Here is a 16,804-nt window from a genome sequence, read left to right as displayed (position 1 = left end):
TGCACATCTCAAGAAGTTCATTGCAACAGTATTCACAATAGCCAAGACATGGCTAAGTGCCCATTGATGGATGAATGAATAAAGAAATTGTAGTATATATACACAATGGAATATTATTCAGCCTTAAAAAAAGAAGGGAATCCTGTCATGTATAACAACATGGATGAACCTGCAAGGCATTAAGCTGAGTGAAATAAGCCAAACACAAAAAGACAAGTACTGCATGGTATCACTTACACGTGGAAGCTAAAAGACTCGAATTCATAGAAGCGGATAGTAGAACAGTGGTTACCAGGGGTGGGGAGCTGGGGAAAACGGGAAGATGTTGGTCAAAGGGTACAAAGTTGCAGGCCTGTAAGATGGATAGGTTCTGGGGATCTAATGCACAGCATAGTGTCTATAGATAGTAAAACTGCATTGTAGGGACTTCCCTGGTGGTCCAGTGGATAAGACTCCATGCTTCCAAGGCAGGGCGCACAGGTTCCATCCCTGGCCAGGGAACTAGGATTCCACAAGTGGGGCGGCCAAAAACAGGTAACTGTGTACGATGATGGGGTGATGGATATGTTAATTAGCTCAACTGTAGTAATCATTTCTCTATGTATATGTATATCAAAACACATGTTGTACACCTTAAATGTATACAATTTTTATTAGAAAACAAAAACCAAAAAAACCCAAAACAAAAGCAAAAAAGGAGTGAAATAAAAAGCTGCATTAGTTGCGTACAGCATTTCCACTGCTATTTTATAAACTAAATGCATATGAACATACAAACTGTGAAATATGAATTGTGTGATTTCAGGGATCCTGCATATGAGTTAAATACTTTTACTTTTGCATTGAAAAGTGGCAATGCACAATATAAAGATGAATGATAAAACTCACAGTAATATTTAAATTTTTCTTTTCTTTTCTTTTTTTTTAAATCTTTGGTCATGCCATGTGGCTTGTAGGATCTTAGTTCCCCAACCAGGAACTGAACCCACGCCTTGGGCTTTGGCAGTGAAAGCACAGAGTCCTAATCTCTGGACTGCCAGGGAATTCCCAATTTTTCTTTACTTAGAACATTAAATAGCAAATAAAACAATGACAAATTGAGAGATGGCAGAAGAAAGGAAAAAAATTTTATATTTTAATAACTTTAACAGCACTTTTCCCTGCTTTTTGAACAAGGAGCTCCATGTTTTCATTGAGCACTGAGCCCTGCAAATGGAGCTAGCCCAGCTCCCACCTCTGGTCCCTCTGAACTCTACCCCAGAGGAAGCCCATTGCTTTGGTCTGAATGTTTGTGTCCCCACCATCTCCCAAGTTCATATGTTGAAATCCTAACACCCCAAGGTGATGCTATTAGGAGGTGGGGGCTTTGGGAGACGATCAGGTCATGAGGGTGGTGCCTTATAAAAGAGACCCTGGAGGGACCCCTGGCCCCTTCCACCATGTTGAGGACACAGCGGGAAGGCGCTGGCTATGAACCAGGAGGAGCGCTTTCACTAGAATGTGACCATGCTGGCACCTTGTTCTTTGTGTTCCCAGCCTCCAGAACTTCTGAGAAATAAATTCCTCTTGTTTATAAGTGACCCAGTCTGTGGTATTTTGTTACAGTAGCCTGAATGGACTAAGACACCCCTTTATGTTTCCTCCCAAAGATATTCTATACCTTATGATTCTTAATCTGAACTCACCCATCCCCCTCCATGGGCAATCCTTGGGGCAAAAATTTCCCCTTCTCCCCACCATTACAATTTACCCTCACACCATTTAGGCTCCTTGAAGACAAGGACAGTGCCTTATGTAAAGGAGGTGGTCAATAGAGTTTTCCTGAATTAATAGATAAATGAGGGACATATGGATAGCAGAGCTAATGGAGTCTGAAGGAATTCGCTGGCTCAGACTTCAGCTTGGTAAGGCATTATCCCCAGTTTTCACATGAGACTCAGAAAGTTGTAAGGACCTGGACACTTATGCTCTCTGGTAGTAAAAAGGAGGAACTATTGTTTCCTTAAAAGACTGTTGTGACTATGAAAAGAAGAAAGGTGCGTGGAAGTACAAGCTGCTCTCTAATATGTGTCACTCATAACAAAACATGCCAGAACATTCCTAGGACATTGCTTTTATTTTTTAATATTTATTTATTTATTTGGCTGTGCCAGGTCTTAGTTGCCATGTGCAGGATCTTCATTGCGGTGCACAGGATCTAGTTCCCCGACCAGGGATCGAACCCGGGCCCCCTGAATATGAAGGGTGGAGTCTTAACCACTGGACCGCCAGGGAAGTCCCAGGACATTGCTCTTTAGAGCCTAAAACAAATGCTGTGTAAACTCACTGTGGGGAGTTGGCAAGCAGCTCTCCTTCCACAGGGCTCAGTTTCTCCTCTGTCAAAGGAGGGGATGGGATTAGATCCCCAGGGTGGGAAACAAACCCAGGGGGACCAAGGGGTCAGGAAGACAACGTGAGAGAATCTTGCTGGGTGGAAGAACGCTCTCACAGCCCTCCTGTGTAACTTCCCTACCCCCACTCCCCACTCTGAAGGAGACACAGGGATAGAGAAGTACTCTTCTCTGTGAGGAAGACAACAGCACAAGTTTGATGTTCAAGGGCCATGCAGCCGAGGCGCCGGGGGACAATAGGGAGTGGTGAAGATTGCGGTGAACCAGACAGCTCATGGCGCATCCCAAGTGAGGCGCCCACTGTTCCGCTCTGATTGTTCCAGCTCCAGAGTTTGGGTCCATTATTCCCAGTTTGTTAGATTTCTCAAAGAAAGAGGAAACCGAGATATCTCTTGATTTTTAAGATACTGGCTTTTTTTTCCCTTTCCTTTTCTTCTTCTTTTTTTTAAAATGCTTATGGCCACCCTCAGCGTCAGACCCGTTTTGTGAACGCTGGACTAGGTGTGTGACAAAGGAGCATTCCAGCCTGACTAGGAGTCCGTGGGGAACAATGGAACAAGAGCCTAAGACTCCCCAGACTCCAGGAGGAAATAAAAGCAGCCATTAACTTAAAAGCCCCTCAGTCTGCCAGACACCCCTCCCCTGACAGACAATGAACAGGAAGGAAACTGAGACTGGACAGTAAAAAGCAACCAGACTAAGCCTGCTGGGGCCTGCCGGTAGGACCCTCAAGCTGAGGAGGTCCTGACCGCCAGCAGCGGCTGCCGATTTCCTCAGGCCACGGGATGCCAAGAGGTCACCTTCTATGAGGGGCTTCCAAAGCTTGCAGGTGCGCAGAGACCCAGGCTCGAAGAGCCAAGAATTAGGGCAGCAGCTGCTCAGCTCGGGGGGCCTGAGGCTGGGGGTTAGGGGAGGGCGCTGGGCCATCTTCTATTTGGCATTTTTGGATTACACAGGTATCACTCTCCTTGTAACACTATTAAAACTTGATTAAAATATGTTGAAGATCCTGAACAACCCCACTCTCCTACCACCATTAGGCAACCATGTGATATCAATGTGATGGTATCTGGGGCTGGGCACGTGGAAGGTGGGGATCAAGAGAGACCAGGTCGGAGGCTCCAGGTGGAAGCGGTGGAGGAGGTGAGAAGGGGCCAGACTCTGAGCATATTTGGAAGTTAGAGCCGACAGGATCTGCTGATGGAACAGATGTGGAGTGTGAAAGAGGGGAATCAAGATGACCCCAAGGTTTTAGGTCTGAGCACCTGAAGGTGGTAGTTCTCATTTCCTGAGACCTTAATCCCATGACCCAGGACATTTTTGATGTCTTGCCTTCCCCCAACCCTGGCCTCTCTACCTCCCGCCAGCTCAGTGGTTAAATCAGGGCTCTGAGAGAGACTGCCCAGACTGCAATCTTGACCTTGCTTCTTTCTAGTTGATGATCTCAGGCAACTTACTTAACCCCAGATCCTTCATTTGTAGAATGGGGATAAGAAGGGGTAGCTCCTTCATAGAGTTATATGAAGATCAAATCATATCATGCCTGGTATGCAGAGGGCACTGAGTGTGAGCCCAAATTACTATATAATCATGGAGTTGTAATCACCTGAATGCAGTTTTGTATCCTGCTGCTTCTAAGCCCCAAATTATCTCATGAGCATTTTTCATGAGATATCTCAAAAATATCTTTCAAAAATATTTTCAGGGAGTTCTCTGGTGGCCTAGTGGTTAGGATTCTGGGCTTTCACTGCAGTGGCCCGGGTTCAATCCCTGGTCAGGGAACTGAGATCCTGCAAGCTGTGCAGTGAGGTAAAAAAAAAAGATAGTAATATTATTTTCAGTGGCTGCATAATATTCTATCATGTTGCTAAATCATTTATTTAACCAGTCTTTTATTGTTGGATATTTTAAAATATGACTGAGAGTTATTGGTAACACATTGTGTTTTTTCTGTGCATTATAAATAAAATCCTAAAAACATACTTTTTAAAAAAAATTTAAAAAAGTTTTATTGGGGTATAATTGATTTACAATGTTGTGTTAGTTTCAGGTGTACAGCAAATTTTAAGTGCTTTACATGTAATAAATCATTTTTTCCTCATAACAATCCTATAAGGTACTACCATCATCATCCCCATTTTCAAGATGAGAGCATGGAGGAACAGCAAGGTCAAGATCACAAAATTAAGTGGAAGAATTAGAACAGAACCCAGTTTGGCAGTTTGGCTCCAGAATCCACATTCAGAACCACTACACCAACCTCTCAGGTCCACTAACTTCCTACGGCTGCTAATACCCAGCCATTATATCATATTGAAGTAGGCTGGATCTTCTCAGATCAGACCAGACAGCAGATGCACCTGGAGGGCTTGTTAAGTGGATGGCTGGCCCCACTCCCTGGGTTTCTGAATCCCTGACAAGAAGGGGTGGGCCGATCATTTGCATTCCCAGCAATGCCCAGGTGATGCTACTGTGCTGGTCTGGGGATCCGACCCGTGAGGACCAGTCCCAAGTCCATTCCCCCCTCTCTTTCATAAGCCGCCACTTCATACCTTTTCTCAGCCTCCAACACTTTGTCCCCATCCTCACTCTTGACTGATGACCTCCCTTCTACCTCACTGAGAAAACAGAAGCTGTCAGAAGGGAACTTCCACAAGCTACCCCAGCATATTTCCTCACCTTCCTGCTGCCCTCCCTCCTGTTATTACAGATGAAATGTCTCTCTACTGGATCATTCCCACCAGTATATAAACATGCTATAACTTCTCCCAGCTTAAAAAAAAAAAACTACTTTAAATCCCACGCTTAGCTACCTCTCTCTGCTTTACAACCGAGCTTCTCAAAACAGTGGTCTCTACTCACTGTCTCCAATTATTCACCTGGTGTCTCTTTTTATTTTCTAAGAAAATTTTGTGATAAAATACATAACGTAAAATGTGCCCTTTCAACCATCCTTTCAACCATTTTAAAGTGTATAATTTAGTGGCATTAATTACTTTCACCCTGTTGTGCAACCATCACCACTGTTTTCAAATTTGTTCCTATATATAGGAAATGCCAAAGAATCCAGAAGAAAGCTACTAGAGTGAATAGCCAAGTTCATCAAGGTTGCAGCTGCCTATTGTCTCTCGAATGATCCCCAACCATGTTTTCTATTTCTCCTCCCAAACTTCTCTTTCCAAAATCTCCTCTGAGCTCCATCTCGCTAAAGCCAATGGTCAACACTCGATCCTAATTTAATTTTTCCTACTGCGTCATCTGATATGATTGATCGTTTCTTCGTTTCTGTAACAGTATCTTCACTTGGTGCTACAGACTGAAGTTGTGTCTCCCACCCCCAAATTCATATGTTGAAACCTGATCCCTGATAGTATGGTATTTGGAGGTGGGGCTCATGAATGGGATTAGTGTCCTTATAGACGAGACCCCAGAGAGCATCGTTGCCCCTCCACCATGTGAGGACACAGCAAGAAGACGGCTATCTATGAACCAGGAAGTGGTCTCTTACCAGACACGAAATCTGCCAGCATCCTGATCCTAGTTTCCCACCTCCAGAACTATGAAGTATACATTTCTGTTGTTTATAAGATACTCGCTCTATGGCACTTTTCTTTTTTTGCCCACGTGACATGCGGGATCTTAGCTCCCAGACCAGGGATGGACTCGTGCCCCCTGCAGTGGAAGAGCAGAGTCCTAACCGCTGGACCGTGTATGGCACTTTGTTATAGCAGCCCAAATGGCCTAAGACACTTGGCTTCCAGCCCCACGGTCCCTTGATTCTCTCCTACCTCTGTAGAAGAGAGGGAATGGGACCAAAGAGGCAGAGGTTGGGGCAATGCAGCCACAGGTCAAGGAACTGCCATCAGCCCCCAGAAGCTAAAAGATGCAAAGAATAGATTCTTCCCTAGAGCCTTCAGAGGAAACATGGCCCTGCCGACACTTAGAGCTCAGACTTCTGGCTTCCAAAACTGTGAGAGAATCAATTTCTGTTGTTTTAAGCCACCAAGTACGTGGTAACCTGTTACAGCAGCCCTAGGAAACTAATAGAGCTGTCTAGTAGACATCTCCAACTCAACATGTCCAAAAACAAACTCTTCTTTTATTCACCTCCCACTGCCACTCATGAACCTGCCCCTCCCACAGTATTTCCCATCTCAGTAAAGGACAATTTCAGCCTTAAAGTCACTCAGGCAAAAACCTTGGTGTCCCTATTGAACCTTCACTTTCTATCACATCCCAATCATTGGCAAACCCTGTTGGCTGTACCTTCAGAAATAGCCAAAGTCAGATCACTTATAACCTCCTTCCTCGCAACCACCTGGGTCCAAGCCACCAGCATCTCTTGCTTGGATTATGACAATCATCTCCTGTCTCCCTGATTTTGTCCTTGCCCTTTAAACTCTTCTCAATATAGTAGCCAGAGTGATGCTGTTAGAATCTAAGTCAGACTTTGTTACTCCTTTGTTCAGAATCTTCCAATGGTTTCCCATCTCAGTCAACACAAAAGCCAAGTCCTTACAATGCCCTACAAAGGCCCTTATGATCTGGGAACCTGCACCTCCCTGACGTCACCTCCTACTACTCTTCCCCTCCATCACTTGGCTCCTTGACCAACCGTGTTGGTTCCCACCCGAGGAACTTTTCATTGAGAATGCTGGGGGTTTGGGAGGAGAGCTGATAGGATGACCAGGCTACATTTTGTGCCATTTGAGATTGTGGACATGAATTTAAAGTGAGATCAATTGACATAGTTGTTTGTTCTCTTTAACATTCAGTTGGGAATGAGTGAATGGAGAAAGAAGAGGGTTGGGTTTGGCCAGATTAAGGTTTTGCTAGGGAAGAATGATGGAGAGAGAAGAGGGAGGACAATATGGCCGTTTGTATGAGGAAGTGATTATAATATTGAACCATGAAATCTAAGCTGGATAAGAAGGAATTAAGTTAGGCAATGCATATAAAGCACTTACTACAGGGCTTGGCACATTGTTAAGGCTTAAGAAGCATGAGCTGCTACTATCACAAGCATTCATCTTAAGTACACTAAAAGAACTCTTAAACCTAAAAGGACCTGGCAAAATTAATAGCAGTACCACACACTATCCCAGCACTTGTGATTAAATCTCAATCCCTATAAACAAGAGATGGCTTTTAAGACAGAGCAATAAAATTCAAGATAAAGATGATACTTAACAAATATGTATGTGTCTTGGGTATAAATAAATAAAAAGTCTATTTTGGACTTCACTACCACCAGAGTGATAAGTCATAATTGCTTTCCAACTCTAAGAATTTATAATGGGCAACATCCAAACATATCCTTCGATTTAAATACATAAAGATTTGCTTACCCCTCCAAAGATTTCAGCCTGATGATATGGTGGTTTTCTCTTAGAGGTATGCTTCATCTTACAAATTGTCACTGACTTGCTTTCAGTGATACATTAATGCTGACACAGAAAGTACCTTTTCATCTGTTACCCATATCTGCCAAGAGGAAAGCTGTGGTTGACGAATTGGAAGCACACAATCAAATGGATCAACTTTATCAATGTGTTCTGGGTACCCAAGGCCAAGGCCCATTTCCCGTCAAACTTAAATATTATTCAAAGATTTGGCTAAGAAAAACATACTATTTCTGTGTTCACACAAATAGAGATGTTAATGAGTAGAATGTCAAAGTCACATATATTTTAAAGATTAAAACATATCAGCAAAATTCAGGAGCTGGGCCATGGAGCAAAAAATCAGCAGATGGGTACTGTGGTAGGAGGCTCCATCTGCCAAGGTCCTGCTAATTTAGGATTAAGATGAACCCTCTGTGTCGGCACTGTGGTAGAGGGAATGTGGTAGAGGACATTTCTGAGCTAAGCACCTAGGTGGATGGGGTTGCCCGCTACTAAATGAGGGAACTGGGGTTGGAACCAAGGGTTGCATGTTCGAGTCTCTGCTTTTACACTTCTAACTGCAGGAGCCTCAATTTCATTATCTGAAATGGATGTGGTAACTCCAAATTGCCTCAATTCTATCATTCACGTTTTGACATTTCTAGTATTGAGAATGTGTCTCAAAATTAACCCATTTGAAGGGGTAGTGTTTGTCTTTAAGTGGATAAAGAATAAAGCGGAAGGCAATTCTTTTTCTGGGTGTTGATTTAAAATGTAACGAAGCAGAGAGGCCCCAGCTCATAAGGCTGTTGTGAGGATTAAGTCGGCGGAAATGAGATGTTGTAGGTAAAGCATTTAGGGGAGCGTCTGGACCTGGGGTGGAGGGGCATGGGGAGGAGGGGCAGCCCTCCGATGTCCCCCTTCCCAGCCCAGAATGCTGCTAAGATTTCCATGTCACCTTATCTGTGCAAAGACCTGGCAGAGCAAGACCGAAAAAGAAGAGGGAAAACATCCCTACCCTGCTCTGCAGGGTTACTTCTTATCTATAATTTGTTCTAACTAGGTTCAAGGACTTGGATTTCTCTGATGCTGTTTCCTGCCCCCCTCCCTTTATTTTGTTAATCACTATGAATCCGATTTCAGAGCACTGTCAGATTTGGCTCACCCGTTCAACACCTCTGCAGGGGGACCTGGAGCCTGCATTTATTTCCTGTTTACATGCACATCATTTATGTAAAACCATTGTTCAAAACACTCCAGGGGCTCTCCATCTGCATGTTAAGCCCATGTCGTCGGGTCAATGGCCCTTAATGCCATCCCTGATCGCCCCGCCATTGTTTCTCTAGCCACGGGGGGCCCCTTGGCTGTACGCACGCACCCTACGAGCTGCTATCTCAGGCCTTTGCATTTATTGTTTCCTCCACCTGAAATGCTCCCCCTCCCCCTCAGCACCCTCAGAGAGTCGCATCTCACTATCTGAGGGTCTTTACTCAAGTGCCACCTTTGCAGTGACACCTTTTTTGAACACCTCGCTGAAGTCGTAACCCACCCCTAACAAACCGCCTGTGCTCTCTCCTACTTTATTTTCTCTCCATAGTAGTTAAGACCATGCAACATACTATTTTACCTTTTTACCTGGTTTATTGCCTCTCTCTATTAGAGCATAAGTTCCATGAAGGCAGGAATCTTTCTCTATTTTGTTTGCTGCTTTATCGCCACTGTCCAGAGCAGAGCTAGCACATACAGGTACTCAGCAAGAACTAGTCTTTATGTATTTAGCGTATTCCTTCTTTAAGTTGGAACTGAAACAAGAGGGAAGGGGGCAGGGCACAACCTCTAAAAGAATGACATAGCCCTTGAGGCTACGATATAACCTGGTTAGAACCAACTAGGATCAAGGTGGCGGAAGATTGGACTTCCAGTAGACCTTGAGCCTCATTATACGCTTCTTGTAATACATTAGCATGCTAAATGACACACTCACAGGCACCATGACAGTTCCAAAGCTAACCAAAAAAGGCCAAAAATTGGGCAGTGGACCAATTTCTGGAAATCTCCGCCCTTTCTCCAAAATAGTTGGAATAATCCTCGCACTCGTCAGCCTGTGAAATTACCCAGCCCATATTTCAGGGGCTTCTCACCTTCTGCGATGGCCCACACTCTGTCTATGGAGTGTGTATCTCTCTAAATAAATCCACTTCTTACCTATCGCTTTGTCTCTCACTGAATTCTTTCTGTGACTAGATGTAAAGAACCTGAGCTTCATTAAGTGCTGAGACCAGGTGTGTGATCTCAATTAAAAGACAGTGGGTTCAAGCCGCAGTCTGGGTTTCAGCTGGGTTCAAGTCCCAATCTGAGTTGTGTGGTTTCAGAACTATTGGGCCAAAGGGATGAATATTTTCTATAGTTCTTCACTTTAGTTTTTACTTGTACCAGTGGTTTGCCCCTTTTAACTGCTGAGTAGTATTTCATAGTGTGGATGTACTGCATTTTGTCTAACCATTTACCCATTGAAGGACATCTTGGCTATTTCCAGTTTGGGGCTACTATGAATAAAACTGTTATAAACCATTGTGTACAGGTTTTCATGAGATCTTAAGTCTTCATTTCTCTGGGATAAATGCCTAGGAGTGCAATTGCTGGGTTGAGTGGTAGTTGTATGTTTTCTTTTTAAAAGAAACTGCCAAACCATTTTCCAGAGATGCTATACCATTTTACATCTCCACCAACAATGTAAGAGTGATCCAGTTTCTCCACATCCTTGCCAGCATTTGGTATTGTCACCCTTTTTTATTTTAGCCATTTTGATATGTGTGCAGTGATGTCATGCATTTAATTTGCATTTCTCTGATAGTTAATGATCTTGAACATCTTTTTTCCCTGCTTATTTGCCATCTGTATGTCTTCTTCAGGAAAATGTCTCTTTATGTCTTTTGCCTATGGTCTGATTGGATTGCTTGCTTTTTTAATATTGAGTTTTAAAAAGTTTTTAAAATATATTCTGGATACTAGTCTTTGTCAGATATGTGGTTTGCAAATATTTTCCCCCACTCTGTAGGTTGTCTTCTCATCCTCCTAACAGACTAAAAGTTTTTAGTTTTGATGAAGTCCAACTTAAACATTTTTCCTTTTAAGGTCATGGTTTGGTGTCAAGTCTAAGAACTCTTTCCCTAGTCAGATCCTAAAGATATTCTTCTATGTTTTTTCTAAAAGTTTTATGGCTTGAGTTTAAATCTATGATCAATTTTGTGTTAGTTTTTGTATAAAGTGTGAGATTAGGGACTTCCCTGGTGGCGCAGTGGTTAAGACTCTGTGCTCCCAGTGCAGGGGGCCTGGGTTCATTCCCTGGGCAGGGAACTAGATCCCACATGCATGCCACAACTAAGGAACCTGCGTGCCTCAACTAAGGAGCCCTCAAGCTGCAGCTAAGGAGCCCATCTGCCAGAACTAAGACCCAGTGCAACCAAATAAGTAAATAAATAAATTAAAATAAATAAATAAATAAATAAAGTGTGAGATTTAGATTGAGGTTTTTTTTTTTAAACCTATGGATGTCCAATTTGGAGCCTGCATTTTAACAAATCTTTAGAAACATCAAGGTCTGAGAACTTCTGGGGAGGGGTTTGTGGGATTTAGTTGGTGATGTGATGGCAAATGTTTCACAACCAGTTCTTGGTGGGGGAGGGATAATTTCCACGGTATAAATACAACCTTTATAGCCGATTGCAAGCAACTGATATGATGTCCCTGAGCACACAGTTGGGAAGAGATCCACAGAAGCACACCATTATGTAATATGCCCACCCTTACAGGAGATGCATATGACCTCAGAAGTATAGATAATAATAAAATGTAGAAGGAAATGATGCGTTTTGAGTATTTATCAACTTTGTTTTAAATATAACTTATTTAATTTTAAATTTATGTCAAGAACTTTGGAGGTTCTAAAAGTTTACCCTACTTGCAAGCTACATTGTCAGTTTCATGGATGCTGGCAGAAGACATGAGAGACTCCTGGGTTAGAGACAAAGGATTTTATTACTACAGCAACTGTAGTAACTATAGAGCGTCAGCATTACCTTGTACTAGTTCCCTGAGCCCCAATTCCCAAAGGGTGATGCAAAATGGCACTTATCCATGCAGTGGGTTGTATATAGGAGAGGAATTCTGAGTTTAGGGATCCGAATCCTAAGTTATCATCTTTTATAATGTTCAAAGGCAGACATTATCTTTATTACTCTGGACAATAAGAAAACTGTCCTTTTTATCTTGAGGGAAACACTATACAAACAAGTTTGAAAAGATAGTCCTGAACAAAGATAGTCAGTGCTTCCACTCACAGGACCAGCTGAAATGAGAGAGACTCATGAAGAATTGACTCCAAACAGCTTATATAATTTATTTTATTATTATTTTTTTTTAATTTATTTTTTAATAATGGCTGTGTTTAACAACCAGCCCACAAAGTTCCTGAAAATGGAACAATAGGCCCTCAGAAGCCAGTACATTGGCTCCAGTACACCAATGTATTTCGAGGAAAAAAAAAAAAGGAAAGACTAAGGGAGAGATTCTCTTTGGATTGATTTCACCAACTGGGAGCCCAGGAAGCCCCATCCATGGAGGAAGCTGTTTTAATGGTTTGTTTTCCAGAATGGTTATTATTATAATGGAAATTCTAATAATGCTTACTAAAGTAAAAATAGCAACTAGTCTTTGTTGCCTGTCAAGTACAGATCATGCATTTGGGGGGCTTTTTATCTCATTTAATCCTCGCAATTACCTATGAAGTAAGGAGACTATTACTATCCTCATTTAATAAATGAGAAAACCAAGACTCCTAGAGGTCAAAGAAAAAAGCTGGGCTGGGATTGAGCTTGTCCAGCAAACTCTAGCTCTGAGGAGTTGAGAACTCACAGTCTTTTTTTTTTTTAATAAATTTATTTATTTTATTATTTTTTTTATTTATTGTTTCTGGCTGCGTTGGGTCTTTGTTGCTGCACACGGTCTTTCTCTAGCTGTGGCGAGCGGGGGTTACTCTTTGCTGCAGTTCACAGGCTTCTCATTGCGGTGGCTTCTCTTGTTGCAGAGCACGGGCTCTAGGCGCATAGGCTTCAGTAGTTGTGGCACGTGGGCTCAGTAGTTGTGGCACATGGGCTCAGTAGTTGTGGCTCATGGGCTCTAGAGCACAGGCTCAGTAGTTGTGGCACATGGGCTTAGCTGCTCCTTGGCATGTGGGATCTTCCCGGACCAGGGATTGAACCCTTGTCCCCTGCACTGGAAGGTGGATTCTCAACCACTGCACTGCCCGGGAAGCCTGAACTCACAGTCTTAAAAGCAACTTTTCCACTCATGTCGACTGGCATTATTGGGACCCCACCTGCCTTCTCTCTGTCCCTCTCAGGAGCAGGGCTTTGTGGTGTCATGCTGGCAAGGGCCAAGGGCATAGATTTCTGGTCTCTGTTTGCCAGTGAGTTCCAGTGTGACCTTGGGCAGATTATCCATCTCTGTACCTCTATTTCCTCATCTGTCCAATGGACTGATGGTACTGTTCTGCCAGTCTTGCAGAGTTATCCGGAAAATCAAAGGTGCATCAAAATGGTCTGGGGTTGTAGTTTAGGTTGCGTGACTTTGTACCAGCTATAAAATCTCCGCAACACGCCCAACACCCCCCCCCCCGCCGCCCTTAAAGTTTCTTATTTGTATTATGGGGGCGGGGCATATGCAGTCACCATGAGGCTGTCAGATTCTGAGTCTATAAGTGAGATAATAGCTCCAGAAGGCTCTGGAAAAGGCAGAAAGCAACCCCCAGACGTGAGGTATTGTTTTTCACTCTCCACTGCCCCATCTCTTTCTAATTTCCTGTGGTTGTGCAGCCACCGGGCTCAGAGAGGGTCAGGTAAGCATCTGTGACCTGAGTCTTTGGACTGTAGGAGTGATGGTGGTTCAGGTGGGGCTGGTCTCCCTGGGGGCAGATAAAGACGCCCCCCACGTGCCAGGCAGGAGGTGTCTGAGAGGAGCAGGAGCCTTGGGTATAGCCTGCCTGTGAGCCTCTCAGCTCAGAGTCTGTTCAGAGCTCCGTCTGCGCCCCACCTGAGTTCCAGGCCTAGCGTTGCCGAGTGACTGGCTGGGGGAAGGCATTCTAAGCCCAGGGACCGCCGCGTACAAAGGCCTAGAAGGGGGAATAAACTTGGCAGGTTTAAGCGGCAACAGACCAGCCTGGCTGGAGAGGGAAAGGGGAGGAGGTCAAACATCCATAACCTGCTCCAAGCAGCCGAACCCACAAGAAGCCAAGGAGCCCCAAGGGGGCAGGTAAGGGATGTTCCCACTACTTGCGAGTGCTCCAGATGCTCTCAGAGGAGTGGATCAGTCCCTGGTAACGGGCCGACAGCCAGCAGCAGCTCTGGCTGTGCCCACCGAGATCAGCTGACCTGTTCTCTTCCTCCTGTCAACTTGTTTGCAGGCTGGGTCTGAGCCAGAGGTGAGGCGGCTGGCAGGGCTCAGAGGTGTAGCCTTGAGGGCTTGCCTCTCCCTGCCCAGCCATTAGAGCCAACGCGACGTTACCAAGGTCCCTCAGCCTCCATCTGCCAGTTCCAGAAACCCAGTCCCCTGGGGGCAGGGGTGTGGCGGGGGGAGGCTTCTGGCAGCAGGACTGGTGAGTCCTAATATCCCAGCCTATCTGAGCGGAACGGGAACTCGTAACAGACTCACCTGTTTACAAAAATTCCCAAAGTCCAGGCTGCACTCTGGGCTACTTACATCAGCATCTCTAAGGGGGGAGGATTTGAATATTTACAGCCCACTCAGGAGATTCCACTGTGCCACCCAGGCTGAGGACCAGGGCTGTGGTTCCTTGCAGCTCTCTGGGGCCTCTGAGTTCAGACAGAATTGGATTTGAACTCCAGCTCTGCAACTTCACCGAGTGACCTCAACCAACATTCTGAGCCTCCCTGAGCCTCTATTCCCTCCTCTGTAAAAAGTGCATCTTAGTAATACACCTACCTTATACGTTGTCCTCAAGGCCAAAGGTATTAATCCATGATAAACACATGGCACAAAGGGTTCATTCCTAGTAAGAGCCCAATAAATGTGTTTATTGTTATTACTTTCCCAAGGTCAAGCATTCCATTAGAAAGCTCCTCTTTAGGTTAAGTTGAAATGTTCTCATGGCTGCAAGAATGATCTTCTTAAAACCCAAATTTGCTTGCATCACCCACTCACTTAAAATCATTCTGTGGTTTTCCTTTATTCTCAGAGTCGACAGAAGTCTTGAATTTGACCTAGCAGCCTTCAAGGTCTGAGCTCTGCCCCCTCACCTTCTTGTTTTGCAGTCTTCGCTCCCTTCACACCATGACCTGGGTGAGGGGACTCCTTTGATTCCCACGGCCCACCCTGCTGGTCCCACCACCGGGCCTTTACATAGGAAGCTCCCATCACTGCTCCCCTGGAATGCCTTCCCCACTCTTCTTCCTGCTAACTTACCCTGTAGATCTCAGCTTGGTCATATTACTGTACCAATAAAGTTCTCTACACTCTTACCAGGACAAATCCTCACCTTGTCATTCTCATGGCACCATCTCACAGCTGACATTTTACATTTATTTCTCTGGTCATGTGTCCAATGCTTGTCACCTGTGCGAGACTCTAAGCTCCAAGAAGACAGAGACCAATATCTGCATTTTGCTCACCCCAGCATCCCCAATGCCTAACTCACTGGGTTGAGGTTTGATAAATATCTATGGACTAAATGGCCAGAATCGGCCCCTTGATAAAGTCCACCAGTTCAAACTTGGCTCCTCACAGCTGCCGGTGCCCTGGACTAGAGGACTGCCCTGCAGGGGTGGGCAGGCACCTGCAGGACCCCCACTCTCCTCTCCTCTCCCTCCTTATAGAAGGTGGCTCTTCCAGACTTCCATGTCCCCCTTGGACAGGTTCTGGTTGTACCACGCTTGGAGTGGGATTCAAAGTAGCCGATGGGGTGCTTTTCAAGAGCGATTTGCCCATATAGTTCTGCCAAGTGGTGGGGCAGCTGAGAAGTGTTTCAGGATATATTTAATGCCCTCCTCAGCCTTTCACCTCTGAGGCCCTTGATCTCCATGTAATGAAGCTCATACATTAAATGTGCTTTATGGGATGAGAAAGCCCCACGTGGAACATGGACTTTTCACACCAGGAGGCCATTTTCAGTTATTGTCAGCCTCAGCTTGAAACATCATTTGGGGTGGGGATGAATTGGTGTTGTGAGTTTACAAGGGCATCAGTGAAAATAAATACCAGAGATGAAGCTAAACTTTTCCTTCTTGGTTTTTTTTTTTCCTCGGCCGCGCCATGAGGCTTGCAGGATCTTAGTTCCTCGACCAGGGAATGAATCCAGGCCCACGGCAGTGAAAGCACTGAGTCTTAACCACTGGACCGCCAAGGGAAGTCCCTTTCCTTCTTGATTTTAATCAGGGTCAATCTGAGGCAAAATGATAAAGTAGATGAAGAATATCTTTTTTAAAAAAGCGACTTGTGCTCACTTCGGCAGCACATATACTAAAATTGGAACGATACAGAGAAGATTAGCATGGCCCCTGCGCAAGGATGACACGCAAATTCGTGAAGCGTTGCATATTTTCAGGCTGAGCTCCAAAGCCATCGTCAGGTTTCTAACTGTGATGATGAAGCATGGTTACGTTGGTGAATTTGAAATCATCGGTGATCACAGGGCTGGGAAAATTGTTGTGACCCTCACAGGCAGGCTAAATAAGTGTGGAGTGATCAGCCCCAGGTTTGATGTGCAACTCAAAGATCTAGAAAAATGGCAGAATAACCTGCTCCCATCTCATCTGTTTGGTTTCATTGTACTGACAACCTCAGCTGGCATCATGGACCATGAAGAAGCAAGATGAAAACACACAGGAGGGAGAATCCTTGGATTCTTTTTCTAGGGATGTAATACATACGTGCAGATAAAATGCCTCAGAGGAAAAAAAAATTTAAAAAAATAAAAATTAAAAAGCGACTTGCCCAGAGCCATCTTTGGGCCCTTTC

At 44.5% G+C, this 16,804-nt stretch overlaps 1 non-coding gene across 1 annotated transcript; it reads left to right on the top strand.

The window, feature by feature from the left end:
- The first annotated feature begins 16,282 nt into the window (after positions 1-16,282).
- LOC118893757 lies at positions 16,283-16,389 on the top strand. The gene has a single exon (XR_005019597.1). It is a non-coding gene; the product is annotated as a U6 spliceosomal RNA (small nuclear RNA).
- Positions 16,390-16,804: the final 415 nt, after the last annotated feature.

The sequence above is a fragment of the Balaenoptera musculus genome, chromosome 3 (genome assembly GCF_009873245.2).
Source record: "Balaenoptera musculus isolate JJ_BM4_2016_0621 chromosome 3, mBalMus1.pri.v3, whole genome shotgun sequence".
NCBI lineage: Eukaryota > Metazoa > Chordata > Mammalia > Artiodactyla > Balaenopteridae > Balaenoptera > Balaenoptera musculus.
This window is presented reverse-complemented; position numbering and strand designations above follow the sequence as displayed.